The sequence below is a fragment of the Dipodomys spectabilis genome, unplaced genomic scaffold, assembly GCF_019054845.1.
Source record: "Dipodomys spectabilis isolate Male_0828 unplaced genomic scaffold, ASM1905484v1 ptg000009l, whole genome shotgun sequence".
In the NCBI taxonomy this organism is placed as follows: Eukaryota; Metazoa; Chordata; class Mammalia; order Rodentia; family Heteromyidae; genus Dipodomys; species Dipodomys spectabilis.
Genome location: NW_024870686.1, coordinates 13,790,559 through 13,810,362, shown reverse-complemented (window position 1 = coordinate 13,810,362; position 19,804 = coordinate 13,790,559).

Below are 19,804 nucleotides of genomic sequence, written 5' to 3'. Positions count from 1 at the left end.
TAGAGCACTAGCCTTGAGCAAAAAACTCAGGGACAGTATGGGGCCCCTGAGCTCAATCTCCATGACCAACCAAAATTTCAGAACTATTATCACTGAGAATTTTTGCTCTTTGCATCTTTAAATTATTTTGAATATTTGTTAATAGAATAATTTTAATATAAGCTGTTACATTTTGTATATCACAATTAAATGGTCTAAATTGTAAACTGAATTTTACATAGCCAGAATTATCATACTTACCAGAGGTCTTCTTTTATACTTTGTCATTTTAAAGTTTATAAGTATACAGTTTAATTTCTTTATTTAGCTAACAATTTACTGTTTATTTTCTTTCAACAGACAGAAATGATAGTTCCTAGGACTACATTAGCAATAAAGTAAACAAAACATATTCCTAGCAGCAAGAGTTTAGTTCATGTACTTTCTAATATTCTGTTAGAAATTGTTGTCTAATGTGTCCAGTTGCTTAAATGACAAAAATTTTTCCACAGTGATATATTGCTCTGAACCTAATATATGCAACCAAAATATATGTACATACTAGAGAATATTCAGATTTATTTTAAGTATCAATGTGAATCAGTACCTTGTGATTTTCTAAATCAAGATATGGTCTCAGAAGGAGTAATAACAATATAGGTAAATAATTGCAGTATTTATATCCACTGAAAATTACACAGTCAACAGAAACTAACAAGATAAAGACAATGATCTGAATAGGGATAATTATTGTTATATGTTCTCATCATGTATTTGAAAATAAGCTACTGCTTACATAACTTCACTAGAAAATATTCACAAATAAATCTGAGCTATACTTAAATAAATTTTAACCAACAAATATAAATCCCAGATATTCTTAAATTTTATAGTAAATAATATTTTTGCATAATATAATAAAAGTAGGGATATTTTAAGTAAAATTTAAGTAACTAATATTCTTAGCTAAATATTTATTTAAAATGTATGGATGATCTGCTTAAGAAAGCAATTGAAAAAATGAAAAGCTATTGAACAATGTGCAGTGACCTAAGCCAGTAATCCTAGCTACTTGGGAAGCAGTTTTTAGGATCATTGTTCAAGGCCAGCCCTGACATGAAAGTTCACAAGACATCATCTCAACCAAAGAATGGTAACAGGGGCAAGTATCTATTATTCCAGTAGATGTTCAATTGACTAAAGCTAGTGTTATCCACAGTGACAAGGAGAAATACAAGTAGGAGGATTGAGCCCAGGCTGGCCCAGGCATAAAGCAAGAATCTACCTCAAAAATAGTCAAGACAGAAAGCGGCTGGGGCATGCCTCCTTCCAAGAACAACACACTGAGTTCAATCCCTGTACACTCTCCCCCAAAAGAATGTGTAGCTGTATGCACATGTACAATTATTGAAGCTTGATTATTTCACAGTAAATTAGTATTTTAACTACAGAGTTAAAACTATATGTATTATGCATAGATCATATAATGAATGTATGGATCATCATACAGTGGGACATAGACCACTCAACATTGAAAGAAATATTGAAGTTCAGGTTAAAGTAAAACATATTCAAAAGGTTCAACTTTATTAACATAAATGCACTTATTATATTGACCCTCTCATCAATAAAATTCTTTTAAGTGATGAAATTCTTTAAAGTGATAAAACATCTTTATCCTCCGCTAATTTGGAAACTCAATTGCATGATCAATTTTGATATTAGGTGTTAGATACAGAGCTTAAAGTTTAAGTAATAAGGTTATATGTTCAAGGCTTTTCAAGTGATCAGTTATTACTGCATAAATATTTTCATTAGTTAGGTGATGATGTAGACAAAATTCTTTGAAAAATAATTAAAATAAGTTTTTAGTTGATCTTAATTTTCACACTTTCATTCTGGACTTTACTATGATAAGACTGTATTTTTAAATAATTGCTTATGGTATTTCCTTATTGGCCCAGAATGAAAAGTTATTGTGTGGAACAAATTAGATAATGTTTGAAAATGAACCTAAGATAGATCTTGGCACACGCTAACTATTCCATGCATAATCTTTCTTTTCTCTCACATCTTTTTAAAGTAGTTAAGGATTGTCTGTGTAGCTTGACTACTTCAGCTTCCAAGAAACAATTGTACAAAACTTAGCTGAGCCTAAAGAATCAAATAAAGCATTCCAAGGAGTATTGATCTTGTGATTTAAGTGGAGTAAATTGTAAAATAGCTGTTACTATGTACAAATATGATATAACATTACAAATAGTCCCATATAATTCACAAATCTAGAAATGTCTTAGATTTCTATTTTTCTACATCGTGTCACCGTTCGTAGTAATATTAGATGTGATCATAGTCTCCTCCAAATCTCATCCCAACTGCCAATCTCCAAAATTTCCCTGACTTTTAGAAATTAAACCAAAGAAATCTATAGTCTCTTCATGATTCTCAAATTTCTTATCTAATAGATGATGCATCAAGCTTATCAACTATAATTATAGTCGTCTCCTTGCCTGTACCTTCATCTCTCTTACTCTTTTTTTCCCTATGAACATCTGAGTAATGAAACTTTACACTGAAGCTAAGGCACATTTACCCTTATAAATTAATTCCAGAAATTTGGATGGCAGAATTAGGAGAATCTCAGTCTAAAACCATCCTCAGACAAAATTGAGACTAAAAAATAAACTGAAAACTAAATAGAAACAAAAAGAGTGAAACCATGGCTCAAATGAAAGCCTTGAATTCAAATCCAAGTACCAATAATAATAACAATTAATAATAAAATAACAACAACAACAACCTTTACCATGATAGTAAATGTATAATCCCTTCATGTTTCTTTGGTACCTCCAGTCAAATTTAGCTGGAGAAAGTCATTGAACTGTAAGCTAACAGTCACTAATCACTGGTGAGCCTAATGCTTTATGTTAATCATTGTACATTTTTTGTGTCCATTTCTCCTCTTTCTTTCTATGGTATTCAGCTCTTTCAAAGTTCCAATAGCTACTGGTTCATTCACATCAGAGAATAAGGAGACCTGATAAATATCCATGTCATTTTATAAGAAAATTAATCTGAAAGATATTTCACATTCTTATACTACTGGCCCTCACATCTCTTTTTCAACTTTCCATTCTCCCTTTGGAAAAGGATCAATATCCTATTTCAATGGAAAAAACTCCATTGTGTTAAGTTTGTACAGTTCCTATCATGCAAGAATTGAATGTCTTCTTCAATTGCAGAAGATACTATCAAAACTAGTTAAAGATATTCAACTTACCATTTAAGAGATTTCAAAACTCTCCAGATGGAGAACTTAGGGAAATGGACCCCACTACTGTGTAATTGTTATACCTCTTTGAAAAAGAAAGACTTGACTTTGATCATTATTAAGATTGTCTGAATGTAGCAAGAAATGGGAACACTTTTAGCTTACTATCAATTCCCCATTCCTAGTTGAATACCAGGATTCTAGGATCATACTCTTCTGTTATCAGGTGATTGTTGTAGGGGCAATCAACGAAGGATGATGAGTGAGATGACACTGGAGTTGGCCAAACCAACTCCACTAAACTGCCTATGATTCACAGAAGTTCAGCATGGTATTTGAAACTGTCTGTGTGTCACCGTAGACAGAATTTAATGACAATACCAGGGCTGTCATCTGTGTGTGAATCCTACAGCTGTAATCAGTGACACCCCAGTGGACAGTTTTGTGTATAGTATGTCAGAGATAAAATAGAAACACAGACAATTCAGTAGAAATCAGTAAGGAACAACAACAATAATCAGTAAGGTGGATGTCTGATAAGCAGAAGGGATTCAAATTGCAGAGAACTATTTATAGCCCAGCAAAAGGCAGCTAGCATCATCACTGATGAACTGAAACCAAACACACCTGGTCATGCCTTCATATCACAGATAAAGTCCTTAGAATGTGACACAGGATTCACATAAAAGCTTTATCCCTCTTCCTGCTTACTTTAAATAAATATATCCAGAATACATAGAGCACCAAAGGCAACATCTCATGCCCTGGAAAGAGTTGTTATAGCTGCCTTGATTAGGGAAAATGATACATAGAAGTCTGTACATAGTCAATATATATATATATATATATGCATATATATATATATATATATGCTATATGCAAGTATTTTTGGTGCCAGGGATTGAACCTAAGACCTCAAATACATTAGGCAAATACTAGGTAACACTGTTGTCTTAAAAAATATTTTCTATCTGCAGTTACTTGAAACCATGAGTATGGAACTCACAGAGGCAGAATGTTCATAAATAAAGGGCCAACAGCACCTGAGAGGAAAAGTATAATTTCCTTCACCCTCCTAGTTTTTCCAAATCTCGTTTTTCTCTACTCTTCTAGGTTATCTGAGATCTTCTAATTAGATATAGCAAGAGACTAATTCACAAGAGAAAATCATACATATTTATCATATACATCACCTGGGCACATAGATAAAATTTGATTATTAGCAACTCAAAGGGGTGGCTAGAGTTTGGGTGGTGTATACCTAGAAACACGAGGGGAAAGATAAGGCACTTGTGAAAAATCAAATGGCTTCTTGGAAAGATTAAGGGCCTTTAGGAGAATAGATGGGAGATAGGATCGTTTGTGCAAATGTCCGCTTGAGGTTAATGAACTCTCTCCAGTTAGTGGGAATTACAGTTGGTCCCAGGGAAAAGATGTCTGGCCATTGACTTATTTCCAGAGGATCTGTTTCTGTTCTTTTCCAACATGGATGATTAATTTTGCAAAAGTAATTATTATTTTTTGAGCATGTGCTTTTAAGCAGTTAAAATATTTTATGAATTTAATTGCCTTCAGCTTAAAATAATTCTGGTGCTATAGCTGAATATTTGGGGTAGAATATTTTATAACTTTTCAACTGCTTGTCTTTTATTACTTCAATTTGTCAATGCTTTTCGCACATATTGGTGTTTCGTTACTCATATCTCTCTCAGCTTTCCACATGAGGGGTGATTCTACTAGTGTGGTCATTCATTCCCTTCTCTCCAACTGACATGCTGCTATCATTCTACAACATATATAAATTTGGCAAAAATGTTTAAAAACAAGTAAGAGCACAAGCTCTTTCATATGAATTTAGAGCCATGTCTTCATTATGAAAAACCAATAATCCCAGTTACCTGTAATCCTAGTCATTGAGGAGGGTGAGATCTGAGGATCATGGTTTGAAGCCAGTCAGAGCAGGAAGGTCCATGAGGGATAGCCAGAGTTTATCTCTAATTAAGCACTAAAAGAGGTGGAAATGGAGCTGTGGCTCTATTGGAATAATGCTCGCCCTGAGCAAAAAAGCTGAGACAGCACCCAAGTGCTGATTTCAAGAATCCAAATATGCACTAAACAAATAAACAATATAAACTAATTGTCTAGTAGAAGTACAGATAGCACATGGATTTAAGAATATCCATCATCAGAGAAACTCTTTTGAAAGAATAAATTAAGCAAATTAGCTTTAATACATATTAAACTTGACCTTTACATTCAGCAAATTACCTCAGATCCTTGGTCTAGTGAACTCTGAGTGGTTTCCTGTAAGTCACTGTGACTTGGTTTTCTGGGATTTATTTTCTTCTCAGATTGTGTTTGTCAAGCTCCACAGAGCAGCACAGAAGGCTACCAGACCCTGAATTCTGTCCAAAGAACAGTGTTTGGCTGTGGCTTTCCTCTGCCTCTGTCCTCTGTCCTTTGACCATCCTCATGCCAATCCCTTTTCCCATAATGGCCAGGGTGCTGCACAAGCAGAGCTTCTCTGGGGACAGAGCAGCAGCGATTCTTCCAGGAACTGCAGTGCCTGTTAAACTTTAATGAACTCATGAAACTTTTATCACTTTCTCTTCCTTCAAATGAGTATGGGAAGTAAACAAAACTACCACCACATCTTAAAAAAATAATGTAAGCATAGGCAAATAAACAGTAGAAATGCCCATACAGACAAAAACATCATAGTTTTGAAGTTGTGGAAACAAAACCAAAAATCATTATCTCTCCTAAGCAAGGCAAAGTCTGACCCCTAACACACAGACGCAAATACACACACACACACACACACACACACACATATCCCTCTGAGAATACAAACAGCTTGCACATTCTTGTGTGTAGTATGAGATCCTAATGATACAAAAAATACTGATTCTTGGTTATATTTTAAAAAATAAATAGGAATATGCTATATTTTGATATTTATGTATTACATGGTTTGCACTTGAAAATATACCTAATCTTCTTTTTACAAGTTTAGATTTCTTTAGCCATCATGGATTATACAAGTAATCCCAGCTTCTTAAGAAGTTCATGTAGGAAGATCATGGCTCAGCATGAGATCCTCTCTGGAAACAATAAGAAAAACACAAAAAGGTTGAGGGCATGGTTTACCTGGTAGAGCACCTGTCTAAAAAGCTCAAGGCTATAATTTAAACCCCAGTGCAAGCACATAAATAACAACAGACAATCCCAGATTTTGAAAATCAACCCTAGGTCTTCATCTTTTCTTCTATTGAACCAACTATATATCATTTTGAAAAGAACATTTCAAAACATTTCCTCAAGATTTAGTTAAGCTCACTTACGCCCATAACAGAAAAAAATATCTTTATATTTTATTTTTATTCAATTAATTCTTTATTTTCCTTACATTCATTCAACTCATCCTTCAGCAGAGGTGAGAGGAGGTTTCTTAAAAAGATCTATTCAAAACAGGAAAATGTTTTAAATGGGATCACATTCTGTGTGACATAGCTTGTACTTAACATCTAGCTATGATTCCCATAGTTTTTATTCACTGTGTCATATTTGGACAAAGAGCAAATATGCAAGACAAACACCAAGAATTTTCTTGAAAACTGGGACAGGCTTGTTTTCCTGGAGTGTGAGCCCAGTGCATCATGTCCCATTGATTTTATATGTAGTTAATATATGTAAGGCAAGTAGCTATGAGAGAATAAGATATGATCCTTAAATGATAATGCAGATGAGTTAGAGTGGCCACAAACTACTATCTTTAATCAGACATTAAAACATGAACATCTGAATAACATTTTATCAGGGCACAAACAGCAAATCCACAGATTCTCAGACCTGTACATCCTGAATTGAATGATATGACTTTACATTCTAATCTCCTTGCATTTCCTTTTATGACCATAGGAATGCACGTGGTGATCCTAAAATGTGCAAGAAAATGAGATTTCCACATAAAAAGGTAAAATAAGTGAATCACAAAATAAGAAATTCAGTTTAGCTATTATAGGGTAGTTAGTCTACTTAAAGTCCTAATTTCAAAGCTAAACTAATCTCACTAAATAAACATACTTTGCTACTCTTCAATGTTGTTGTTAAATTCCTAATTGCTTTAAATTTCTGATGCATATACAGTCATTATCCAATAAAAAAATCTTGTTTAATTTCTTCTGTCAATTCAAACTTGTACTCTAACCATAAAAAATGATTGTGGGAGTGCTAGATCCAAAGAAACCCAATATTATGCTTTACCCAAAAGAGGAATCTCTAGCTCAAGTCTAAGTGTTCTTAGCATTTCAAGGTGCTTCATATGCCACATCAGCTGAGCCATGGTTGAAATTATAATGTGAATTTTCAATTAATTATTCATATTTTGTAATAGTGACTCAAGAGAACTTTCTGTTGAACATAAATGACATTATCTTTTCTCCTCAACCATTCCAAATTAAAAAATATATACTTCTAGGAAAATATAAACACTAATATATAATAACATAACTAAAATGATTATATATGAAAGATCCTTTTCCCACCATTCTGTTTTTATTAGTATATATTACTTTCAAAGTGTTTCATTGTGATGTTTCCATAAATGCATACAATGCACCCTGATCGCTTCTATACTTCTCCCTTCCCCCCCTCACAGAACAAATTCAACAGGTGTACAGATCATTTACTCAATCATACACAACCTTCACATCCTCTCCTTTTAACTTTATCCCCTCCTACGGTTTCCAAACAGAAACTGTTTTCTCTGTATCATTATTATTTTTTTTTGCCAGTCCTAGAGCTTGAATTCAGGGCATGGACACTGTCCTTAAGCTTCTTTGGTTGAAGGATAGCACTCCACCATTTGAGCCACAGTGCCACTTCCAGATTTTTCTGTTTATGTGGTACTGAGGAATCGAACTTAGGGCTCCATGCATGCTAGGCAAGCACTCTACCACTGAGCCAAATTTCCAGCACATCTGTCATTATTTTTAAGAGCTATATTCTTCATATGAGAAAGGACATATGGTAATTGACTTTCCTATTCTGGTTTCTTTTGCCTAGCATAATGTCTTCTACTTCCATTCATTGTTCCATCAAATGACATAATTTCATCCCTTTATGGCTTAATAATATCATATTATGTATATACTCCACATTTTCTTTACATATTCATCAATTTATGGGCACCTAGAGTGATTTTATATTTGATTCCCTATTTGGTCTATTGTGAACACTGGCAGATATGACAACTGTATGTTGTCTTATATTCCTTCAGATATATGTCCAGGAGCCATACGGGCAGATGGATTATTTGGTAGTACATCTTTAGCATTTTCTTTTATGTTTCTTTGAGGAATCTCCATACTAATTTCTAGAGTGTATACACTAATTTACATCTCCATCTACAATGTATAAGGATCCCTGTTTCCCTATATCCTCATCAACATTTGTTGTGTGAATTCTTGCTTATTGTCAGTTTGACTGGGTAGGATGAGATATGTGTCATTTTATTTTTATTTCTTTTATTGCTAAGGATTTGGGATCTTTTTTCATGAACTACTAAGATATGTAGATCAATGGAATTGAAGAAAATATCCAGGAATAAACCCTATCTGAATTTTTAAAAAGATACTAAATATCCGCATGAAGAAAAGATAGCCTTTTGAACAAATGTTGTTGGAAAACTTGGACATCCACCTGTAGAAAACTTAAACTAAACCTCTGTCCTCACTCTGTTAAAAAATCAATTCTAAAAGAACAAAAGATACTACTGTAAGACCAAAAACTGAAGCTGCTAGAAAATACTTAGGGGAAAACCTTGAATATATAATCATATATAACACTTTTCCAAATATAATTTCAAATTCTCAGAAAATAAGAATATTAAAAAACTAGATTTTATCAAATTAAAAAGTTTCCATACAGCAAACAATGTACAAAATCAAAAGAATGTTCACAAAGTGGGAGAAAATCTTTGCCGGCTAGTCACTGAATAAAGAATATCCAGAATCCATACAAAGCTCTTAAAATGAAGCACAAAAAGAATCAATAATCCAATTAATGAGTAAATGAACTGAATAGACATTTTCCTAAAGAACTCTTTGTTGCTTTGGGTTTTGAAAGCAGTAATTGTGAAAAATAACAAAAACAATTTTTTTTTTTTGGTCAGTCATAGGGCTTGAACTCAAGGCCTGGGCGCTGTCCCTGAGCTCATTTGCTCAAGGCTAATGTTTTACCACTTTGAACCACAGCTCCACTTCCAGTTTTCTTGTAGTTAATTGGAGATAAGAGTCCCACTGACTTTCCTGCCAGGACTGGCTTTGAACCATGATCCTCAGATCTCAGCCTCTGGAGTAACTAGTATTACATGCAAGATTAATTTATGTGACACTTTTAATTAATATCACAATTTGGCAGCTAAAATCTAGTCATAAATACAAAATAATTTTGTCAGAGCTACAGTAGTGACACTAAATTGTAAACACAACTAAACAAGAGGCTGGTGTAAGAAGAATAGAGTTTGAGTCCAGCTCAGGTTAAAAAGTGAGACTTCCATTTTAAACAAAAGCTGGCTATGGTGATTTAGACCTATATACTCTGCTGTTGGGAGGTATACTGAGCCACAGCCCCACTTCCAGGTCTTTTGATAGTTTATTTGAAGAGTTTCACAGAATTTTTCCTGCTCAGGCTGGCTTTGAACCTCAGTTCTCAGATCTCATCTTCCTAAGAAGCTGGGATTACAGGTGGAGCCACCAATGCCATTTAAAATACATCCATAGTGCGTGTGTGTGTGTGTGTGTGTGTGTGTGTGTGTGTGTGTGTGTGTTTGCTGAGTCCATTTTCTTTTAATCATCTTCCCTTCTAACAAGAGTTTCCATCTGGGAGTTTGCTGTTATTAGACCTGGCTCACACAGTGGCAAACAAAACCTCATGCACAGCTAATATCCTGACACTAAAAACATGGGTAAATTTTTCTCCCAGTGCTGCCTCTATGAGTATTTCACTAATGATTTTCCTCAAGCGTTAAAAACACAAGTTTATATTTTCTCCAAGACATTATTAGATCTGTCTCACATATTATCTAACAATATTCTGATATTTCAGCATGGTTTTAATATCATAAATTAAAACTCAGACTATTTTTGAAAAATGTGGGAGGAAGAAAAAAAAAGCAATCTATTAGAAATAAAACCATGATCATTGAGAAAATAATATATTAAGGAGGAGTTGTGCATAAAATTCTCCTATTGAAGATGATGTTAGTTGTACCAGAAAGTAGAAAATAAGTTAAGTTCACTTCTTAAATGTAAATCCATTTGAATTCTCCATCAGTTGTGTCCAAATTAATGACCTTATTAAATAAAATAACCTTATTTTTGCCTCATAGAACAAAAATGTCATTAGAATTCCAATAAAATTGACTTGAATTATGACAGCTTACTGTACCTATGTCTTTTATCCTTGCATTTACCCAAGCATTTCTCCTTGGAACACTTCCTATTGAAAATTTCAGAATAACATATATTAAACTTTAAAGAATTATATGATCTAATAAAATACCAGCCCTTCTTATGGTATTCCTTAATATTTTGTCTATGGCCCAAGAGTAAATCTCCAGGGGTAGCACATTATTGTATGCTAAATTTTGTTATAGAAGCAAAAGTGTTCTACATAAAAAATAATTTATTTGGTCAAGTGCATTCTTTTTATATATTCTCATTGTCTTATATTTGTTCAGTATTATTGCTTCTAACGTTAAGATCTATTAATATAACTAAAGGGCTCATAACCAGGAAAGGACAGTGGATAAATTGTACACAGGAAAAACAGAAACTAGAGGCTTATATATCAAGAAAGACGCTTTCACTCAGCTGACTCAAAACTAAAACCCTTGCCCCAAAGCTCGTAGGACCACAAACACTCAGAGCTATATGACCATTGCTTATGCCCTTGCATTTTTCTCTCCTGCATATTGGCTTCTTCTCGTTAATAATGGCTTCATTCTGAACAATAATTTTTTCATGTAGCTTTGACTGGCTTTGATGTGAACTCTAAAAGGTCATTTAAAAACTGACCATCAAATTCTTTGTCTCTAACTCTTTTTGCTCAAATTTTCTGGAGCAAACATTTGTAATCCTGTCTTCCTGATCAGTTGACTTTGAGATAAGACTCCTTTATAAACCCAAGCTGCTAAGGTTTGAGATGTTAGCTGAAATAGTGCATTCCTCGCTAAATATCCTCACGCCTTTAGAAGAGATAGAGTGTAGACAGAATTTTAAACCAATAAGGCACAATCTAAGCAAATACCTCACAGTTTAATTTCTACAATAGAGAAAGAACAGTTTAAATACATAGCAAATGGCTGAAGATCAGTTTTAAGAGAAAATAAAATAACTAAATATTAAAGATAGAATTCTACTATATACATGGAACAGACACAATAGTTTTAATCTCAAATGGATCCAAGTTACCCTGAGCAAAGAAACTAACTTAAAATATGCTAGAAACAGACACAGACACAAACATCTAGAAGCCTGTCTGCGTATTCTCTATGTATTATAAATAGATGGCAAATAGGTATTTTAAGGTATATATTAAAGATAGATGATATGGAGGGAGAGAAAAAGAGAAACAGAGAGAGAGAAACAGAGACAGAGAGAGAGAGGCAGGCAAAGGCAGAGACAGAGACAGAAAGAGGCAGAGAGAAAAATGAGAACCACTTATACTTTTTTTTTGGTCAAAACAAATCAGGACACAATATTTTATCCAAATCATTTTCTAAAGATATATCATATGAGCTTTGGAAAAATACAGAAGTCCTGGTAAATGTTATATCATTACTTTACACCTGGTCATTTCCTAGAGAGGAGGAAGCATTTGACATGTGAGAAATACTACACAAAACAGAGGGAACTGTTTTCAGTTTCTTGGATTTGCCAATACTTGTTTTTATTTTCTTAATATATGACCTATTTGGGAGGAAGTTCCACTGCTGAGAGAAAAGTGCATTTTGTACCTTCTGGGTGGAATATTTTTTAGATAACTTTTAAGGATATCTGATCTATACTATGATTTAATTCTGATGGGCTTTTATTGTTCATTGATTTTTCTAAATAAATTCTCTATAGGTGAGAGTATGGTATTGAAGTCTCTGATAACCATACTTCTGGGATCCATCTGTGCTTTTAAGTGCTGTAGTAGTAGGGTAGGCTTAATGAAGTAAGTACATAGATACTTAGGATATGAGAGAGAGTGTGTGTGTGTGTGTGTGTGTGTGTGTGTGTGTGTGTGTGTGTGTGTGTGTATGTGTGTGTGTATTATCCTGCCCATGCAACTGTAACTCCTCTGTACAGTATGTTCACAAATAAAATTAAATTAAATTAAAAAAAAAAAACTTAAAAAAAAAAAAAAAAACAATTGTTAAGTTCCCTTGCTGGATTCTTCTCTTGATTCATATTAACTGACCTTCTTGATCTCCTCTGACTAGTTGAAGTCTTCTTTGACCATAGTTTTGAAAATACATATTAAAATCACTATGTTAAATCCTGTATGTGGATAACAGTATAGTAATCTGACTATTCAGGGCATGTTAAGAGATGAAACTTCCTGTTGTTCAAGGTACAGTGAATTGGGTATCACTGAATTTAGATGATGCCAGAGAAATTTGTTTTAAGAATTCTAAACCATTATAGAGCCATCAAATGTCGATCTCTTGGTTCAGTGACTCTAGTTCAATAATTCATCATGTGTGTGTGTGTGTGTGTGTGTGTGTGTGTGTGTGTGTGTGTGTGTGTGTCTGTCCCTGAGCTTCTTTTTGCTCAGAGCTAACACTGTACTCTTGAGTCACAGCTGAACTTCCAGCTTTTGCAGAGTACCTTATTGGAGATAATAGTGTTACTAAGTTTTCTGCCCTGGCTGGCTTTGAATACCAATCCTCAGATGTCAGACTCCTGAGTAGTTAGGATTACAGGTGTGAGACACCAGAACTAGGTAGCAATAATTCATCCTTAAAGATAATTCAAAAACTAGACAAGTGTTTACATTTTACAATGATTAATATATATTGAACATTGATAAGAATGGGAATAAAAATATATCATTAATGAAATTAATGGTATTTTCTTATTACCAGTAGGTATTATGATCTCCCAATGTAGAAAAATGCTTGTGATACAATATTAAATAAAAAGACAGTAACTTATTTGTATTTTATTCCAACTGCATGAACATATAAATCCTTAGAAAATCCTTTTGTGTCTCAAGACTGCTGAAGTGAAATGCACGTCAAAATTCCAACACATCTTAAAGTTTTAACTCTAATTTTATACAGCATATGACCAGAGATCATAAATCTGAGAGTCAAAATTGAAAGAGACAGAAACCTTCAAGTTTAGAATCATAACTTCATGCTAAATTTTTACTTATTTATGATTTACCAGAAAAATGATAAGATCTTCCTGAGGTTTTATCTGTGGAAAAAGAAATGAAGTATTCCAGAGAGGCAAGTGCAACCGGTAATATTAAAATATACATTAGTGGTGTTAAGTCTACCAAATTCTAATATTTTCATCTACCAATTACATGTATATAAAGTAAAATTAGAATAAAAATTTAGAAAATATTAATTGAGATTATTTTGTGATATTCGCAGGTTGTTTTCCTCATATACACTTTATATATTTAGTTTTTATGCAAGATAATGTTAATACAAAAACACACCCAAAGTTATTAAAATACATTAAACCATAAAAGATAGGAAAGTGACTCTGATTCCATAATTCCTGTAGGAGCCTCACTAGCTTCTAGTCGAACCCTAATCCTGTGTCATAGATAGCATGGACTTCATTTAATTTCTTGAGTCTGTAATGTAGTTTTTTCATTTATCCCATTAAACCTTTAGCACTTCCTTTTACTAAGGGAATAGAGTGAACTAATTTTTCATATGAATAAATGAATACATTATAAAAATACAGTGCATAAGGTTAATATGATGCATACATTAGGCATTCCATAAATGCTGCCTGAAAACAAAGGCAAAACTATTGCTTTTTGAGCTCCATTTCTGACCATATAATAAAAATGAAACAGCATTTCTAACGTGGATAAGATATGCTTGATAACTACCTGTCCTGTCACTGCTTAACTCTAGATGCATGGTGTATGTTGAATATTTACCAAAACAAAAAACTTAAAGCCTGTAAAACTTCCATCACTTTTTAGAACATCCCTTAGAAAAAGCCCAGTTAATTGGGATTCATAACTGGGAGAGGGAAAGGATTCCCGGTTCATTGTTTTATCCTTGTCTATACATATTTTGCTACAGTCTGAATGTGTCAATTACATCTGCGTATTATTCACTGCCTACTGACTGGGTGCCCTCCTGGCTGTAAACATTGTCTTGGGTTTGCTAATTGCACTATAAATTTTGCAGAGATCTAATGGGAAAGGGGCAGACATTCGCTGTGTCAATTCAGTTTTCATGCACCAGGCTTTTATTTTTTTCTCCAACTCTGAATGTGCTCTGCTTGTCAGCAGTATGAGTAATTAAAAGGTCCAGTGGTTATATATTGCTACAAGTAACTCAAAAACAAATTCTTATTTTTAAAGACAGGAGAGACACACAGAAATGGATAATAAATGCATGATGCATGGGTGGATCTATACCTAGAGATAGAAATGCTGACACCTTTTATCTCTAAACGATGGACAGCTAAATTTAAGGGTAGTACAAGTCCATAAAGGAGGAAATCACGAGAGTGAGGTGTATTCTGGTGTACCATGGTCTGTGCTTTTATGAGAGGTGGAAATCAATAGAAGCATTCCACCTGCAAACTAAAATCTAGGTTACTGGTTCATTTGTCAATGTTTTAGACCACAGAAGAGAAACATTTAAATGAGTGGCTTAAATCAAGTTAATCTTTCTGAGATTGTCCATTTATTCAAAGCATTAAACTTAATTGACGCTCGCAGATGGATTACTTTCCACCTTTCCATCTTGGTTGTCATTCTTTCACGGCTGCCTTGCTGCAAATTCCTTACATTAGGTTCTTTAAGTTTCAGCATTGAAGCTAATGTGTGTTTCTCCTATCTCCACAGAATGTATTCATTTATGATAACCCTTAACCACCCCTAACATCTCAGCTACTCCAAAAAATCAAAAACAAATAAAGAAAATTATAACTGTACTAGAAATAGGCCCAGATTCCCCCTGTGGTATGGTCCATTCCCAGAAGAAACTTTTAATTTTTTTTTCTGTTACTGCAGCTTGGCCGAGAGACTGGCACTCTACTACCCAAGCCAGCCTCCAGTTCTGTCTCTTTGTAGGTTAATTTGAGATGTGAGGAGATGTGAGTGTCAAATTTGTCTGCCTGGACTGCCTCCATTTTCAGATCTCAGTCTCCTGAGTAGCTAGGATTGTAAGGAAAGCATTTTTTTTAAATTCAGTTATCCTTCTCATGTGGAACCTACTTTCCAAGGATTCCTAATTAACCCTCCTGTCCATTTTACTATTCTATTTTAAAGATGAGAACAGTAATTTTGGAAACTAGAAGCTGCTGTTGTTCAAAGATTCATATATCTTCAGTGCCCAGATTGAAGTAATATCAGTTCTACACATAGAAGGAATGATTGTAGGCCCAATTTCCCTGCTTATAATGCTTAAAGAAGGTTGACTCAATACTCAGTACTATAAAAATAATTACTGTAACTTAGACGTGGTTCTTCTGAACCGAAGAAAGTGAAAATTTGTTATTTTGAAATACCTTAAAATAACATTCTCTTTTTAATATTTTTTATTGTAAAGATACTCTACAAAAGGGTTACAATTACATGAGTAAGGTAATGAGCGCATTTCCTATCAAGCATTGTTACCTCCACCTTTGTTTGTCCCCTACCATCCCTCCCCCCCCACCTCCCCCACCTCCCTCCCCCCCCCACCTCTCCCACCTCCCTCCCCTGGCCCCCAAGCTGTAAAGATCATTTTCAACATAGTGTCTTATACATCTCATTGTTACAATGGGTCAAACTGTATCCTTATTTCTTACTAATAACAGGTCACACACACATCCAAATAATAATGCCACTTTATTGAAAAGGAAAATTTCTGGACTGCATCCAAGATATTCTAATTAGCAACTCTGTAAATGGAGCCTAGAAATCTCAATTTTTGAATACATCTCAGTTGAGTTTTTCAGTACACTAAATTTTCCTGTCAATGTCTTATGCTAAATTTGGCTTATTTATATAATTTAAAATGTGATGACCTATAATGGGAGGTAAATGATTTAAATATTGTTGGTTGTAAAAACAATAAAGAAAATGAAATTTTACATTTCTTTTGTGATACATTATTTGGACTTTTATGACATTGCAAATCAAGCACAGGAAATAAGAAAATGGCCAAGATTCTTACTTGTCATTTTATTACTTGAAACATTTTCACATATAAATATTTGTCAGCAATAGTGGAATGTGGAGGAAACAAAGTTTTTCTATATTTCTATAGTCCAAAATCATGGAAAATTCTCATTCTTCTAATAATGAGTTCCTGTGGCCTATTTCAGAGCATGCCACAAATATGAGTTAGGAATATGTCTGCAATGCTTTAGAACCATTTAAAAACAACCATGAAAAAGGTCAAAAGTTATGCACATATGGTCATATAAGATGGTGTTAAGCCAATGAACCCCAAGATAGAGACACAGAGGTTTTATCTTTGTTGCTGTTGTTTTTAATCTACTAACAATGTACTATGTGATTTCTCTTGTTTCTTTCTCTTGTTTCTTTCCCCTGTGGCATATCCCCAGTTTTCACTGTATTTGATTCCAGTACCCTGCATCTTATATATACATTTTTCTAATTTGGGGAGGGGAAGGGAAATAACAAAATTAACCCATTGTAACAATGAGATGTACAAGACACTATGTTTAAAATGATCTTTACAACTTGGGGGTGGGAAGGAGGAGTTGGGAAGGTGGAGAGGGAAGGGATGGCCGGGAAAAAAAAGGAAGGGATAACAATGCTCAAGAGGAAATGCACTCAGTACCTTACTCATGTAACTGTAACCCCTCTGTACAGTATCTTTACAGTAAAAAAAGTATTAAAAAACAATCATGAAACTGGTTTAGGTTGACAAGGTAATGGGCACATTGTTAAATCATGATTATTCTCCTACAAGTAGTCAAAATGATTCTAAGATTCTAATATAAATTCAGTGAAAACATTGACTTTCAAGATGGGCTTGCATTTCATATTCCGACAACTGCTTTTGGAACAATATCTTTATTTCATGTCCATAATGTCCATGAAAGAAAAAATATGAGATATTATTCATTTTCAACAACATCAATATTGAAAAGACACTTGGTTTTCATAAAAATATATTTTGGTTGTTTGGAAAAGATATGTCAGAATACCTTTAATTCACCTCAGACAATTCCTGGTATACTTCATCCTTTTCTGTATCAATTAATACTGTCTATTGGGACTGTCTGATATACAGGCTTTTAAAACATCATATGACATGCAGGCTTTTAAAACATCATACATACCAAACCTTTCATTTGTTATACAAAACAGACAAAGTTAGATGCTACTTCATTTGAGAAAAAAATTCACAATGAAGGATACATGTTCCACAATTTTTGAACATATATAGCTAATTATTTGGAGGTCCAGAAATGAAATTCAAAAAACAAACAAATAGACAAACAAAAAACTAAAGTCATTACTATTTTACATGCCCTAATACTTGAAGCTTTTCTAAGAAATCAACACAAACTTATATTCCAAGTCAATCAAGACAATTCTGAATTTGGGCTGGACTACCAACAATGCAAGTTAAATCAATACACTTTCTTTCCAAGGACTGAAAATGTCATTAATTCCTATTAGGGCCCAATTTAGTATTGAAAGTAAAAGTGGGGTCTGGACAAACAACAGCTCAGGGTAGAGCTGTTGTTAACTATAGAGCCCTCTGAGTTGGGCAGCTTGACCTCACACCCAGCCTCTGTGTTCCTGTGAGCACAGGTCTCATGTGCTGAAGCACCTCCCTGAGAACATTTCTCTGCTTCTTTCCTTATAGATGGAATTCCAAATTCCAGGAGAAATTGGGTGGACAACTAACAATTTTAGTGAGACCTTCCTCAGAGAAAATGCATTAACCAAAGTCATGATTGTACTTAACCAACATACTTTCATGTAGCATGTGTGTGTATGTGTGCGTGCGTGCGTGTACGTGCGTGTGCGTGCATGTACGTGCGTGTGCGTGCATGTACGTGCGTGTGCGTGCATGCATGTGCGCTCGCATGTGTGCCCATCCTGGGGCTAGAGCTCAAGCACTGTCCTTGAGCTTTTATGCTCAAGGCTAAGACTCTATGTAGAGCATCTTGCCCTATATATTTGCAGGACTAATCAAATTTTCACAAGATAGTAGTATCTAGACTAGTTTAGACATTGTTAATATCAACTTGTGTCATATGCTTGTATTTTATTGTTCCTATAGACAACATTATCACATGAATAAATTTAATGTCTACCTACCTGATTGGGTTGTGACTTTCAAAAGGTATTGATTAATCCATACTTTTTGTGCCTGGTGTTTATGAAGGTATTTTGCATGCAGTGAGTGCTTAAAAGAAACTGAATAAATGCTTGGATACATGCAAGAAATCATTGAAATTGAAATAAAGATCAGCTTCTCTGACACAATTTCCTCATTTAGAAAAAGAAGAAAGATAATATATTGCAAAACCATTGAGAAGATCAAATAAAATTTAAGATAAAAATATGATTAGGAAACTTAAAAATCATATACATATATGATGATTTCTATTAGCATTAAAAGATCACTTTAATTTTCCATCCTATATAGTTATTCAGTAAAATTCCAATCCCTTCTAAGTATGCTGAACTACACTAACTCCCAGTCTTCTACCATTTAGGTAGAACAGGCCTTGTTTTTGTGATTATTTTCAGATAAGGTCTTGCTATTTTGCCCAAGTGAGATTGCACTGTGATCCTCCTGTTTGTATTTCATGCTATAGCTGGAATGAAAGGAACAAGCTACTGTGCCTACCTCTTGGTCAAGATGTGTTCTTGAAAATATTTTTCCTGGGCTGGCCTTGAATTATAAACCTCCCTACTCAACCTGTCAGATAGCTGTAATGTGTGAGTCACTGCTTACCGCCTCCAGTGAAATCTTACTAGTTTCTCTTCATAAAACTTGCACAAGGAAAACCTAATTATAACATTTAGAGAAACAAATTACAAAATCTTCAAAATATCATTGGGATTGTTGACAGATCCACTTGGCTCATACTTAAGTAGATTTTGTTTACTTTCTGAGTAATAGAGGATTCTCTGTGATTGAACTTCTTTCCAGGCAAGGCCTATATTAATCACATTACTTTCTCTGAGAACATTCTCCTACAATAAATATCCCAGCATAGAGAAAACTCCTGGAGAGTGTACTCAAATCTTTACAATCTATCAGGAAGACCCATGAATAGAAGTAGTTAATATATTGTGGCACTGTTAAAGTGTCTATTA